Source organism: Haliotis rubra, unplaced genomic scaffold (assembly GCF_003918875.1).
Source record: "Haliotis rubra isolate DU_JTF1 unplaced genomic scaffold, ASM391887v1 Scf1032, whole genome shotgun sequence".
NCBI classification, from domain to species: domain Eukaryota; kingdom Metazoa; phylum Mollusca; class Gastropoda; order Lepetellida; family Haliotidae; genus Haliotis; species Haliotis rubra.
In genome coordinates, this window is record NW_025764929.1 from 34,722 (window position 1) to 47,980 (window position 13,259).

Genomic DNA, 13,259 nt, shown 5'->3' on the forward strand with positions numbered 1-13,259 from the left:
CTAAAAAAGAGGACTCTGAGAGGTAAATGAAATCTGATGTTTGTACTTGCATAAAGAATCAAATCGAAAATGATCGAATCGAGGGTCCAGCATCGAAAATCGAATCGATTCAAGGTCTGGGTGAATGGTTGCAGCCCTACTGTCGATCAGTCATCCATACAATGTCATCCAAATAGGAGGCATGAGTCTCATGGTGCCACAATCTGCATCCCATGAGCAAGTCCAAGACCTATCTTCACAGAGTGAAATCATAATATATACCCCTATTATATTCCTTGTTTGTCAGCACTGTGGTAAATGTACGAGAATGGGCTCATTTTCTGCCGACTCAATTTGAAAAAAGTGGAATAATTTCTAAAGGAACATTAAACCCAATTCACTACACTACCTATACAAAGAATATTGTGTTGTCATTCAGTAACCAAACACTGAAAATTGAGCCACATTTGAGACATTTTATTAAAAATTCAATTGTCACAACAGATTCACCCATACACACAAAATGTCAGCACAACAGTGTTTTGGCGATCCCGTCTGAATATCCCAGCCAGGCTTCATTGATGCTCGTACCAGTGGTCTGTTGTCTGTCAACCTTCCAGTATCCAACAGATGTACATCTTGTGTCGAACTCCTTCATCCAGACAGTCACACAGAGCAATGGCAGTCACCAATACGCCTGAAAGGAAGAAGTACACAGTCACTAGATTGTAACCAGGAGGTTGAAATGACACACTCGTTTCAGCATACAACATGGATCACAATATACTGAAGGAAACAAATAAGGGAACACATGAAAGTACAAGTGTTCCTTTAGTCTTTCCCAGGTTTCATCGCAAGCTTTGTATTGCACTGTGGGTGAAAATAAATAAAGGAATACTGCGATGAAGTGGTGTTCCCTTATTTGTTTCCATCAGTATATAATACATAAATAAGTCAGCTATTGGAATGACTCGCTAACCTTGCTGAAATACTGTCAGGGTATGTAGTTTTACTTGTCAAACAACACTGAACAACAAGTACCCTGCTTGGGTATATGAGCATAAGGGAGACAACTACTACAGTTCATACACAATGCATGTACCACTAAACAGCTGACTGGGTGGCTAGACTCCATCCTGATCTTCAATGAACAGCAGCCTTTTGAAAACATTGGAAATAATGTGGGAAAACACCCATTCTCATTCAATATATCTACTAGTATTTCACCATCGCAGTCACAGATCATATTCTGACAGCTCCGGTACCGAAATTGTCCTTTGTACAGCAATTAATAGAAGAAAATCACATAATATAGCAAAATAATTATCATTTGAAAACCATATTGCTGTAAACAAGTTTACTAGTAATACCATGCAGCCCTTAAAGGCACAATGTCACTCCACTTTTCTCTAAAAGAACATAATGCATTTCTCTCAATGATACTTACTATAAACCCTCGGGGAAGCTACCATATAAATTATTCCAAACAAAATTACGCATTTAGATAACAATATTAAATCAAAAAGTTAAATGGACCTTGCGCCCTCTACCGGCTGAACAATATTTCAAGCGAACCCCATATAGTAATGTCCCTTGGAACGCTATTTACGAATACCCTATAACGCAACTTGTGACTGAGGCCAATTCAGCAAACACCGACAACACAGCGTGCGACAGTTTTCGTTGTACGGGGCAATCATTCACATTCCATATATGGCAAGTGCTATCTGTTTGGAAGCTGTTCGCCTCGAAGTTTCAATTATCAATTTCAGGCAAGTCGTAAGGGATAATAAGTCTTTTATTGCATCAATAAGAGTGAGTGAGTGAGTTAATATTTAACTTCACATCAGCAATATTTCAGCCATATTGTGACGACGCATCAATAAGAAGCTAAAGTGAGTGCATATAACCCAATATGTAAAATATTGTCGAAAATGTATGACATTGTGCCTTTACAAGAGGGTAACTTTGGCTGCCTTCCAATGGTGGATGTCTGCACCTTAACTGTTACTTCACTTCAGGTTCTTTTGAATCTCCTTGGCTATGACATCACTGTCCGGGAACTTCAGTTTCCTTGGAGGGCCCTTCTTGAGGCCGGTCCACACGAGGACATCTGAAACATCACTGGACAGTCTCTAATACTGAAATCTGTAAGGGCGGGGCGATGGGGTGCATGACCAACACTAATACTTAGTTCAAAGAATGGAAGAATGTGCAGTGTCCTATCAGAAATAAGTCTGACTTTAAAGTGGCATGTTTACTACAAATCCTTCATGATGGCAACAAGGTGTCTGTAAACAAGGTGCTTATATTTAAAGGCAGATTAGAACTATACTGTTAAAGCCAGGTGGAAACAAACAAACAAAATCAATAAAAAATTTAAAAAGACTAAAATTTACCAAGTCATTGCTCCGGGTTTGATTAAACTTTGTATCGTAAAATAAGAACAGTATAATCCACTTGGTACACACGATTTCCCAAAATTGTTATTCAGAAATCTAAGATATTTTCAACTGTGAAATGTTTTACGAAATCCATCTTAACACCCACCCCCCACAAATGTTTGCTTCCCCTTCCCCTACAATTCTTCAGGCCATTCCTACACCTAAATACCTCCCTCTTCCCACGTCTGCTTAGAACTGTGGCATGTGAGCTTGGGGGATTGCTGTTACGTTCCCTACACACGATTACCTGATCCATCCTCGGTGTTCAGAGTGATCTCAAAGCTGCCACGGCGTGGCTTCTCAGGGTTCAAGGTCAGGCTCACTTCACTGAAGTGACTGCGTAGAGCATCAGCAAGTTCCGTAGCTCTACGCTCAAACACTCGTCAGGATTTGCTGGAATTCAAGAAAAGAACCTTTTTTTTTACTGGACTCTGGACCTTCAATATGTCACCTTGGCAGAATTTCTTCAACCTAATCAGTGGGACATTAGGAAGGGTGGATGCCCATGAGATGCCGTTATTTGAGACAATCCCTGGTAGTTCTTGTCCGATTGTAATAAAGTATCAAAGCAGTGTGGGCTTTTTCAGATTTTCAAATGTTTGGATGGTATAGTGACTGATCCAATTTGATCCTATTTCTCTGTTTTTTACCTCAATATTTAATCATGTAAAAATATGATGTCTATTACATATGCTATGATATCAAAAACACACATTTGATATATTTGAATCCATAAACTAAACAACTCCACTTTGCCATTGCAAAATAAATCTGAAATTTTACTTAGGTACATACAGTTTTTAACTAAGTACACAGCAAATGCTCATATATATCTTATGTAACAATGAAGTTCCGTTCGTATCCTCAAAACAGTGTCGGCCCATTTTTTTTTTTTTTCAGGCAGTCAAACTTGCATGCGATACTACTACATACAGCGATTACTACTCTCTTGCTGTAACCCTTGTTTGGTGGTAAACCTACACATGTTATTTGTCATCATTCACTTGATGGTCAGTTAATGAATTTATAACAGGTATAATTAGTGATAACACCACTCAGATTACCCGACAAAGGTTCCCATTTGGCATTTCTTGTGTCTGGAGTAAATACTCATCATTATAAATTGAGGTCTGATGTGGAAAATGTATTACATCTTATGTAATATGCGCATGGAAATGCAGTAAGAGGAATTATCAGCTGAGTTACAAAACAAACATCAATCAAAGGATTAACCGATAACACACTGATTGATTAATTGCTTTTATCCTGCACAGCGGATTTGTCAAAAGGTAGTGTTTATGCATGAACATTCACTCATCTACAGTCGAACCCCGTTTACTCGGACCCCGTATATCCGGAAACCCCGCCTTCCGGATGATTTTTAGATGAAACGAAACTTGCCTTCAGTAATTGTACTCGCTTAGCCAGACCCCGCACGGAGAAGTTTCAAACCATTCCCATAGATTTCCATTTAAAAATGATCCACTTATCCGGACGGAAAGATCTGGGCACATGTGCATGTGTACATGTATGTTTCACGTCAGTATTGTTTACCGGACGACTAGGTGTATTCATTGTTAATCTCTTGGCAGGTGTTTGCTGTGAATTGAGTACCGATCAAAACACTAGGGACGCGTGTTAATCTCTCGGCAGGCGTTTGCTGTGAATTGATTACTTACCCATCAAAACCCTAGGGACGTGTGTCACTTCAGTTGTGGCAGGTGTGAGAACATCACATCAGTAACAAAAACACATGTTAATTAGGATTAGGATTAAGCTGAGCCGCGGAATTGGATGCAGCAGTTACCACGAAGTGACGGCGACAAAGTCCCAACTGCTGAACAGTACGTTGATGAAGATACTGTCGTGGAAACTGGCCATGAGCTAACTGATGAAGAAATCATCAACAGAGTGCAGCCACCGACAGACGACCAGTCAGATGATGATGAACAACAAGCAGTTGTTATGCTAACAGTCTGTTGACCTTCTACGAATGTACTGGAGACGAAGGTTCAGTGAATTTATTGAGGGACTTGGTGAAGTGATTTGAAGAAATACAACCATTAGGAAGCAGACACCTATCACAGACTTTTTAAGGAAATAATGTGCTACATGTGATATGTGATATCGAGTCAAGTAAGATGTGCTATGTAAAATGTATAACGTGAATCAACGTGCTGAAAGAAAGTTTATTGGTGTGATATTGAATATGGTATTGTTATGATTATATGTTTTTGACTATTGACTTATTGATATACATACATGAATAAATTTTCAATATACGGGTCATTTTCAAAATTGGTAGGATTTTCTGTCCGTTCCAAATTAAAAAAAAACTCTGTTAACTTAAAAGGATTCTTTTGTGCTAGAAAACATATTTAGATGTTTACTAGTCAGTAAATGTGGTATATCATTAGTCTTGTCATTTTGAAATTTATATTTAGCCACACTTTGCAATTGGCAGATTTGCTCTGTCCGGAGGTGACGGTCCTAATATCAATGTTCACAAATAATGTAAATATAAATGCACATAAACAAACTAATTCATATTATGCCAATTAGGATTGATCAAGCATACTCAAACTGCATTTAATTTTGTTTTAACTTAAAAAAGTTTTTTTCTACAAATTGTAACATGCTTGTTCTGTGATTTTGTGTCCTGACCGTTACCAGTGTATGAAATTCCTGCAATAATTCCCCCCTTGAGCTGGATTGTAATTCAACTTCCTGTGTCTGCTTGAGCTAGCCCCTGTGCATGTGACAGCAGATGAAATAATGAAATTCAACACATTTTGCAGAAAATTGACACCATCAACTAAGTATAAATGTTGTGTATCAACCTTAATTGTCCAGACCGTTACCAATGTATTTTGTGTCAAATATATCTCCCTTAATTTTTAAATTTCAATGGATATCTTGCCCAGAACTGGAAGAGGTTCCTTTGAAATCTTTTAGGGATCATTCATTTTTTTATTTTAGACTTACTTACAAATTGTCTTGACCGTTACTGTCCAAACCGTTACCATTCTGCAAAGTAACGGTTTGGACAGTCCTTGTAACGGTCTGGACAAAATGATTTGTATTTCAAAAAGTTGTTCATTAATATTTGAAATATAACAAATTTATAATTACTTTAAGGGTTAAGATAAGTTTCATCATGGAATTTTACTGTTCAAAGGAGTTTTGATGTAGTAGCATAAAAAAACACAGTCTCTAGTAACGGTTTGGACAAATAATAGTAACGGTCTGGACATATCTTTAATAAATTTCAGTTTTAAAGAATATGTTCCATGGTGTGATAATAATTTTCTATTTACTTATCTATCTGCTTTAAATAATAAAAACCAAAACAAATTTATCACGTTAAGTTTCTATTTTCTATAAGATCTATAGTCTTTATAAATTAAAGGTAACAGTTAGGACATCTATGGTTCCAGTTTGGACAAAATGTAGTAACAGTGAACAACTTGATTGTGTCCGAAACCTTTAAAGATTTTTTGGGTGTAAACTGTTTTAACTTTAACTGTGAGATATGTAAGGCTACCATTTACTTTGAATATTTGCTAGGTGCTAATATGTCGGCCAAACCTTTGTGTTTGATAAATATGTGTTACCATCTCACCATTAACAAAAACTAAAGGTATCCATGTGAATGAAAGAAGTATATTTCGTGGAGACTAATATTGCACCGTAATATCAACAGCAAAATGATATCTATGCAGTGGCCTGTGTAGCATGACCATGTGTACAGTATCATAGTTGTTGCAGTACCTTTCAGAATTTAATCTTTTGCAACATTTTAGAGGGATAACATTTGTTTGTTACACTGATGTCCTGACCGTTACCAATAATGTCACAACCGTTACTATTCGTTCAATTTTCGTTCCCCAAATGCACTCTTCTTTAAATTATAAGTGATTTTCAACCTAGACAGGTGTGTTTTCCATTCTTTAGAAGCTGCAGTTTGTTTTATTCAAAAGCCTAAATTCATTCACAAGTTTCATATTGATATAACAAATGTCCAAACCGTTACCACAGCATGGAAGAAAACATGTCACATTTGCTACAAGTTACAATTTCTAATACACATTTCACTGTCTGTCCAAAATAGAGTTAGCAATTGAAGTAAATGATATCATTTTTTCCTTTCATGTTACCTGTTTCTAGGTTGAATTATATTGTTTAAGGTTTATGTCCAGCCCGTTACCATTCCTGTCCAAACCGTTACCACTATTGTCCTAACCGTTACTGGTGTTAATTGACTGCTCTAAGTAATTCATGATAATACATGAAACACTCCTCTTTATGCTGGTGTCATTAAAAGATGTCTGGGCTTAGTAGCTGATGTTTATTTTAGACAATTGTACCTGTTGAAAGCTATATGCATAATAATGTTTTAGAAAAATGCAATTATTTTGTGGTAAATAAATGACAGGTACAAAATAACACTTTCAAGATTCATGATAACAGTTTTTACCTTCAAGTTTGAATAAGTCGGTGCAAAAGCTGTGTATGCCATCTTTAACAGATTTTTATGAATTATGTTTCAAAATCCTTATTCTGATTAAGAAGTGGTAACGGTCAGGACTTTCCCTCACCCTATAATTTACTTATGTATCAATTAAAAGGCCAATTAGTAAATTTGAGCCTGCATGTTTGTATTATTGAATAATTAAGTATTTGAGATTTCATTTGAACAAAAACTAAATAAATTTTCAGGAGTTTGATTTTACTGTAATAAAGAATTGAAAATCATACCAATTTTGAAAATGACCCATACATTGTCAATGCGTTTTGCTTGTTTGATCCAGTTAACCGGACGCCTCGCTTTCCGGACGATTTCCGAGTGTAACCAAAATGTCCAGATAAACGGGGTTCGACTGTATACTAAATACACCCTGTTGTAAAATGTCTGTGTAAAAACAATGTCCTTCCTTCAAAGGATTAACCGCCAATACATTGATTATTTGCTCACTATTGGCTAATTACATTAGTTTTTAAAGAATGGCAGACATCATACAATTGGTTGCCAGGTGTGCTATCTTGGGTGACCAATGGGACTATACACAAATGTGAAAAACCTGAAACAATTGATCACTTTTTCGTATATTAGACTGTTAAAAGACATGACATGGAACAGGATACTTTATCAGCTGCAGATGAATGGCATCTCATTCCTTTATGTGGATATTGATGGATACACTCCCTGAACAAGGTAATAGCCTGATATTGTTGCTATAACTTTAGTCTGTTTTAATTTTGATATTTGCATTTTGTTGTTATTTATTTGTTATTGCATTCAACAGAATCATTTTTTGCCATGAAGTGTAATGAGACAGACAACATACACTAGGTCGCACTCAGAAATATGTTGACAATCTATAAAATGTCTAGATATTACAATCATGTTATAAATTCACAGAATTTTATTAAGTTTCAAAATGCATACAAATATGATAATAAACTAATTAGGATTATGAGACAGAATATAAAGACGTACATTGACTTCACGTTATTTCAGTCCTAACATTTTTTACCACTGGCAGATGGTTAAACTTAAAATGTTTTCATTTGTTATCAAAATAATGCCATTTAATACAACATTCAGATTCTAGTAGTGAACCCAAGCTTGCTCTCCCCAAGACTCCTCATGTACTTAGTTACTCTTACTTTCAAACAATGCTATTATATCAGTCAGTCTCACCAAATTCATGGTCAAATTTTTTTTTAAATCAGAGTTACATCCATTTACGTTAACATTTTTATAAAGTCAACATTACTATGGCCAGAAAATGTTACATCAAAATCGCATTTTTATCCAAGTGAATATGGTTTTATAAGAAACCAAATTATTCTAAGTCTACATAATTTTACAACAACATCAAGATTCTCGAGTAAAAAAGATTTCATCTTTGTTGATCAGTCTATACTTATACTATCAATTGCGGATGAGGGTGGTCCAGCAGAGGTAACAAACCAGTCATGAATTCTGGGATATTATCCGGGTACTCACTGGAGAAAAACAATAACGAAAGCAACAACCAGTCCATGGAAATTGCTCTGGATCAGTGGCCCTTTAAATGATTACAGATGGGTAGACAGATTCACTGGCTGATGTGGGGGCTTAAGACATATTTTCATATTTCTAATTCTGAATGATGATATGTTATTCACCTGATGAATGATTAAAAAGTTACTCCGAAATGTCACCTTTCTCATAATAAAGATGATGACATCGCAAAAAAATTCACCATTTAATTTTCGTTTAAGTGTTTACCAATTCCTTAACACTGATCGAGTTACTTATTTTATTCATATGCTGATGAAAGAACGAATTGTCACTTTTGAACAAAACCATTACCCCACTCATTAAATCCAAACCCACTTTTCTGAAAAGTCTCACCCTGTCATGGTCTGCTAGTCTGTCATACTGACCCTGAAACAAATTCACCCATGTACATATACCTGAGTCTAGAATGTGTGGAAAGTCTAGAATCTGGGATCCTTTTGATAATATTTTATCAAAATAATCAAGACACCGATTTTTTCCCTGTAAAATATGCCCATTTCAGCTGAGGCCATATAATAGATTATTGTATGGTCTCTGATTTCAGAGACTATACGATGTTAGTCTAGGACAGTAGAGCTAGACCTAGCTGTCATTCTACTTACCAGTGTTCAATGGTGAGGTTGATGACGTGATTCACATCGCTAATTTCTCTTGTAGACAGTTTCGGTTTCTTCACTTCTGTTTCTGTTGCATCGTCAGCCTCAGCTGCAACTTCGTCTTCCGATACTTTAACTTCGTTTTTCTGCGTTGTTTTACCTCGTTTTTTGTTCTTCCTCTCCATGCTGCCTTCTCTGATGTTGACCCGTAAATCGGACGAAGTCAGACTAGTTTACTCATACCAATGCGCCGCTGATAGACGGTACATAGACGGAGCCGAGTTTATACAGGGCATGATTTTTTCCCGCCATTTCGACTTCGGTCTTCTTCGGTAAAAGTAATATGTAGTCTTTGATTTTCTAATGTTATTCCGTTGACAATGCAGCGAATGATAACAAACTGTTTCAGTCTGGGTCTATGGGTGGCCAATTTAACCACCTCCCTTATTTCAAAAGTAACCACCACAAAATTTATATTTCAAAATTTAAAAAACATTTTTAATAGCATTGTTTAGGCTTCTGAATGGAAATGCTAAAATGGCATATTTTATGGCTAAGGCATGTTTTGATTGGTGGGTACTATAGCGCTTGTGTAAAATAAGGTTCAAAATTTTACATTTTATATCAACATTTTATTTCATACTTCAAAAATAGTTAGATAACCAGCAAGCGTCAGAGTTAAATTGGTACTAAAAATCTGAATCAGATTTTGTATTTTGCAGATGATTTTCGTGAAACAGCAGCAATGTAAAAAGAATAACAAGATATGTATTGAAGAAATTTAATATTAAAATATACAATATTTCCAACCCACGACAGCTACACATGGCTGTGGTCGGCGTGTGAGGACGGGGAATGTAGGAAAAAAAGAAAAATGAATAAAAGAAAGCGGAAAAAAGTAAGGGAAAAACAGAAAAATGAAAAAAAAGAAAGAAATGGGGGAAATTGGTGTATGTAACATATTTTTATGAAGTTTTGAGTATAAATGGCAAAATAAACTCACCAAAATAACGAGTATAAGAAGTGGTGTTACCATGAGTATCCAGCTTGGACTGTGGTATTTGATATTAGGTATTGTACAAGGGAACCTGTTTCTTGTATCAACATGAACCAGTTAATCAAGACATTCTAGACTTTTAAGTAATTGCTGAGTAGCTGAGTAGCTAATGAGTTAACTTGGCTTCAATTCTCATTGGCTTCTCATTTTAGAATTAAGTAAATGACTTGCCAGTGTGTGACTTAGCAGCAGATTGTGCTTCATTTAAATGTGCTAAATTGTCTATCATCTGTCACCAAATTTTGCTTATTATTATGTAGTATGAGATACACGCGTAATAAAGTATTAAAAAGTATTTCTTTTTTTCCTAGCAAAAATCTTTTTTTTTTCCTTTTCTTTTTTCTTTTCTTTTTTTCCGAATACCACGACGGGAACTAATTTCTGCTCGGGTTCTCGAGTTCGTCTCCTGGACCAAAGAGAAGGAGTCCAACTCAAAACTACACAGGTTTAGACTGCTTTAGCCGTAAATTTGCAGAAATCTTGTTCTTTATGTGCTGATCTAAATGTTTAAATAAGGTAACTATATCTGAGGGAATAAATTCAGCCTAGAGATTCTGCTGTCTCAATGGCTGGGCGGTGGGGTAGCGTAGTGGTTATTTAAACTTTGGCTTGTCACGCCGAAGACCCAGGTTCGATTCCCCACATCGGCACAATGTGTGAAGCCCAGTTCTGGTGTCCCAGTCGTGATATTGCTGGATTATTGCTAAAAGCGGCATAAAACCATACTCACTCACTCCTCCCTAGCTGGCTCTCTTTCGTCAAGAGCAACCAACTCGAGTAGGGCGATGTCGCAGACGCAGATGGCCTGCCGGCACTGGACCAGTGCACGCCTGCTACGTTGGTATTTAATTGAGGTGAGGTGAAATTGGGTTTAACGTCGTGCTTGAGAATATTTCGCTCATATGACGACGTGCGTGCGTGTGTATGTGTAAGTGCGGCTGCTTGTACTAGCCCAGAGTTAAGCTGGTTTTATAGTGCTAGCTGCAGTGAAGCATGAATACCCCACTCAGACACATTATACTGACTCCGAGCCGACCAGTCCTTGTTGTACCCATTAATGCCGAGCGCCAGGCAGGGACCAACAAGTAACATATTTTAACGTCTTTTGGTATGACGCGGTCGGGATCGAACCCGGGACTTTCCGCTCTCCGGGCGGACGCTCTAACCTACACCACGGAGGCGGTCTGGTATTTAATTGACTACATTAGATGTATTCCACGCTCCACCGCCTGGTGCCTATTTACGAATGGTTCCAGACATTGTCATTATGGTGCCATGCCTGCTTTGAACCTGGACATTGTCTCTGTGTATTAGGATAGCCAGAGACCATATACCGATATAATATTATGGTCTCTGTGATAGCCACTACATTCTAGACTGTTATCGATAGACTAGCACCTATAGTGCCATAAATAAAGTTATCTTATATGAAAATACATATCCACAAAATGTGAAATATATGAACATAGTATACTGTATTCGGGGCTTAGTCAATCTTGACTTGCCAAATCATTCTACAGTTGAGTTGGATCTAATTTTGAATATATTTTTAAAGGGCTGTAGGAGGCAGACGAGGTTGATTACACGCAACTCAATAAGGGAGTTGTTTGGGTTTTGGATGATCAAAACGTTCTAGAATTGACAAATGAACCAAACGGCCTTTAAAATCGCTTTTTGCAATTCAATGTACAGGCATTGTAATTTGTATTAGCCTATCTCCATGAGTCTAGAGTATATATTAAAAAAACACACAGCTCAAGTCTAGAGTGATGTGGCAAGTCTAAGAGTGATGTGGCAAGTCTAGATTGGCATCAAGGCTGAAGTCAGCCTGAGCAGGTCGTGATTTGGATTTTGTTATTTGTGTGTGTATATAATTTTTAATATGAAAACCTTACTCGATCAACGGATTAAATGTTTATCAGCACTAGCCAGGCGCGTAGCAAGCCAATTTTGTCGTGTAAGCCCGATAGGTTGCAAAGCTTTATATTTAGATTGTATGGAGGACTTACCCAACTTTCATTTTCAAAATCACGTGTAAGCCCGGGCTTTTTCAAATAATGGTAGCTACGCCCCTGCTAGCACCCTAAGCCATCTTCATACGTGTGTGAATGATAGACCGTGTCTTCCGTGTGATAAGCTTTTCCTTTTAGTTTTAACAGAGACCATATAATCTATTATATGGTCTCTGGTTTTAAATAATCAATATATTTAACTTCGTCATCATGGACTGAGTCTGAAACTAAAACAAGGAAGTACACATAATACACATATTGACCACGTAGACATTTCACGTAGTTACACTGAAGGGGGAATTGCTCTTTCAACGAAATACGACATTGATTGGCACATGTGATTTCACTGCGGAGAGTTGGGCTACCCTCAAACGAATAAGAAGAATCAACTCTGCAGGTAAATATCAAATATGGCGGCCTCCATGTGTCGAGTTGTGTAATTGTTTTGAAATCGCTATTGTTCGGGAGCTAAGTGAGTTGTTTGTGTCTCAAATTAAAACGAATATATTTCCGAGTAATTGAAGACATATAAGCAGAGGTTGTCACATGATTTCGCTAAGTTTCTCCTTACTTAAATCTCACAATGCCCAAATTCAAATCGTGGCAATTTGTGGTCACTGCGTGTTACGGTTGGTAACTGATTACATTGATTAAGTGTATTCAGCCATGAGCAGATGGCGATAGATCAATGTGTACCGTTTTGTGCTCTGATACAGTGGCGCTTATTTTCCAAAGCAAGTACCAAGTGTCTTTAGGGACCGTTCATAATTTATCGCTAGGGGTGTGATCATGATTTTTATTGAGAAGCATGTGTGCAATGTGAACGACTCCCCCTAAAATCTATGTACAAAATAGGTGACCCCCCTGCATGTCATGTCCAAAATCAAATAAAAATCAAATAAATTATGAACGGTCCCTTATATTTAAATTTGGTATTCTTAGTCATGTTAATTTTTAGCAGCCTTGACGAGAAATAATTTTTTTACTGCCAGATGCATCTTTGACTGTTTATACAGTTTTATAATAGAATCAAACTTGAAGTAATGATTGTAATCGACAAACCTAACTTCAACTTTTAGATTTGTTCCAGACCTTTGAATA

General features: G+C 36.9%; 1 protein-coding gene and 1 long non-coding RNA gene across 2 annotated transcripts in view; one reads left to right on the forward strand and one right to left on the reverse strand.

Moving 5' to 3' along the window:
- Positions 1 to 441: 441 nt before the first annotated feature.
- Positions 442 to 9,405, reverse strand: LOC124273067. Its single transcript, XR_006897536.1, has 4 exons — positions 9,096 to 9,405; positions 2,671 to 2,816; positions 1,979 to 2,092; positions 442 to 676 (listed from the first exon to the last, which is right to left on the reverse strand). It is a non-coding gene; the product is annotated as an uncharacterized LOC124273067 (long non-coding RNA).
- A 3,018-nt stretch (positions 9,406 to 12,423) lies between these two features.
- The window catches only part of LOC124273085 (S-adenosyl-L-methionine-dependent tRNA 4-demethylwyosine synthase TYW1-like), a 29,545-nt gene continuing 28,709 nt past the window's right edge, over positions 12,424 to 13,259 (forward strand). The window contains 1 exon segment of the mRNA XM_046708307.1: positions 12,424 to 12,555. The gene's annotated coding sequence lies outside the window, so the exon portion shown is untranslated.